We start from the raw sequence: 3128 nt of genomic DNA on the forward strand, positions 1-3128 counted from the left end.
TCAGGTATCGGAAGATCACGTTCGTGCTCCTCACCAGTCATCAAGCTCGGAAAATCTACAGGTACGATTTTTGGTAGCATCATCCTAATCTAATTTATTTATTATAAGCCGTTTTCTTCAATTCATTACCTCTTTTCAAATCCCACGATGAACGTAATATACATGTTGTTTTCTACTGGCATTACATTCTCTAATGAATTAAAATGACACTAGTGAAGGTGCTGATTATCAACCCGAGCCACATTAATCTAGCGTGTACGCAGTTAAATAGAAATTCAAAGTCCAGTCATTAAATATTTTCCTAACTGACGTACTCGATGATGAGGATTTGAAGTGATGCATTTTAACAAGGAAACTACATTGTTTCAAGGAACGTGTCAACATTATTTGAACTATTTGGTGTTGAGGCGAGACCAACATCGGCTGCAAAAGGTCGGTTAAATGATGTACAGGAACCACATTTGGTTGGGATACATAATGTTTCGATTGACCATAATATCATTTGTTGTCGCACAACCATTTTGTGTAGGGAAATGTTGATGTTGGCATGGAGTTGGAATCTCTGTTACATCAGCCGATTAATGTTAAACAAGATGACGATAACAATGGAAATGGGGTTGGGAAAATGTGTTAGCTCTTGGTTCATTATGTAAGTGTTATGTCCTAAACACGTGCGGACTCAACAGTGGACTGCACTTGGCTGCAGCACACTGTCAACTAGGCCCAGATGCAACAAAATTGTATACGATACCAAAATCAAGAATTTTATAATAACCTCATACAAAATCTGAAATTCACATGTCATATTTGACGAACACACAAACATTACAAAATAATGTTGCAATAGTTTTGAATTGGGGTAACACAACTCAAAATCAAAGTCAAAAATTGAAAAGACGTAAGTCCCACTTTTATTTTTTTTATTTTTTATTTTTTTTACATTACACATCCATACAGAGGGACTACGTAATTAATTGGGTAAGTTTTGCCTATTCTGCTTTTTCAATTTTGCATTGAGTTTGGAGAGAAATTAAATGAAAGGCTTAATCTTAGGAAAATTCTAAAAAAAAAAAAAAAAAAAAGTCAGTTATATAAGAATGTTTGAGTCTAAATTTGGAATATAGTATTTCTTAAAATATTTAACAAACTGCACAGTATTTTATGGATTATTAACATAACATAGTATAATTTGAAAATTTATTTTGTAATGATGTAGATGCAAAATTTTCCCTTATTTTTTTTGTTTGTTTGAATTGTAATCAATTAGCCACATTAGCCCATCAACAATTAATTTCAATGGATTAGCCCACCTCAAAAAAAATTTTGTTTAATCTTTAGCCCACTAATCTATATAATTTTAGGCCCAATAATACCCATTACCCATTTTCTTATTCACGTATAATCCCCTTTTCTTCCATTCTCGTTCCTTTGCCTTTGCAAGACCAATTCAAGTAATTCCCAAAAATCAAAAATCAAAATCCCTAAATCTATTCATCTTGCTCCTGCCCATAGCCGGTCGTCAAATGGAACCTTCGAGTGCAGACGCCTGCGCCCTGCTGATTGCCGTGAGTGACGTTGAGTCCGTGACCGTGACCCAACGTCTCACCGACTCGCCGCCTGGTTGCTGACTTGGGTTAGGTTTTAGGATAAGTAATTTACTAATTAGAACATGAAAATCTTTCGATATATTTTCAATTAATTATACTTGATTTGTTGTATATAATAAATACTAGGTATTAAGGTATAAGATAACTAGATAATAAGAATTAAGAAGGCAAAAGGCATAAGCCAATTTGAAACGGTGAAGTTTAAGGACTTGAAATTTTGTTCGAGATCTTGGATTTGCAGCTTTCTTGTTTCTGCCCTCTCTTATGAGTCAGTCAGTCAGAGTTATAAACAAATATTAATAATTAATATCAATTAGGAAGCATTTGTTGCTCCATTTTTACTTATTTCAATTGAATCAATTCTCTCTTATCTTATAGTATACTACTATGTAGTATTTAGTTTACAATTGGTAAGGGTGTATTTAAGAGTTTTTACATTTTAAGTTCTTTGATTGTTGGGCAGTAGGAAATCTTTGTCATTTCTAATATTTACTCTTCCAGTTGTGAAATCGAACATGCTGTCTTGCTTCCTAATCTTAGCCAAAGGCAAAACGAAAACCTCGCAGCCAAAGCCAATTGTTAATATGAATATTTACTTATGAAACATTAGTTACTTCTTAGTTTTCTAGGATTTTTTTGTTTAATTGTAGGTGAAGCATTTTGATTCTATTAACACTAAACATTGAACGAGAATTTAGTAAGAATTTAGATCTAGATTCTATTATAGATGAATTTTATGCTGTAAAATATCGCCGGATACAACTTCAATAGTTCTTATTATATATAAATCTTCTTCGTACATTAAATTATATATAAATCTTCTTCGTACATTAAATTTTTAAAAAAATTTGCCCCCCGTAACAGTAATTCCTAGCTCTACCCCTGGTCCTAAGTCCAATCAATTTTGAACATAAACACTTTTAATATATATTTGATGTATTTTATTTATGACAGATCAATTATTTAATTGAATTAACATTTTAATAAATTAAATAATAGAGTTTGTAAATTCAATTTTTAGTAACTTGTTAATTACAAAGATTTGTGAAAATGGAATACAAATTATATATGATTGAATCTTAAATCCTTCGTGATCGTAATAATAACGAGATACAAATATCGTTATTACGGATAGACTATCATATGTGACATTTCTTACTTATGGAGTAAGTAGATGATCTTACAAGTTAAAGTATGACGACACTTAAATAAACACGTGAATGTTTCGTTATTTAACAAAACATTAAAAATTCGTTGGAGAATTCCACATGAATAACTATCTGAGTATCAGTAGGTAATCTCTAACGTTCGGTAGTGAAATTGGTCTTTTGACTTGATGTTATCATAGTACTTTATATGGAGCATGTTTTGATGATGTTGAATGTTGCTTCGCCAAGAGTCGCTAATACATCGTTTGGATATGAACGTGCCTAACATATCTTTGTTTCTTGGCGTGAACGTGCCTAACATGTGTTTTGACGGACAAATCGGTTCTTTTTTCTTTTCTTTTCTTTTTTATGA

This window comes from Olea europaea, unplaced genomic scaffold (genome assembly GCF_002742605.1).
Source record: "Olea europaea var. sylvestris unplaced genomic scaffold, O_europaea_v1 scaffold1175, whole genome shotgun sequence".
In the NCBI taxonomy this organism is placed as follows: Eukaryota; Viridiplantae; Streptophyta; class Magnoliopsida; order Lamiales; family Oleaceae; genus Olea; species Olea europaea.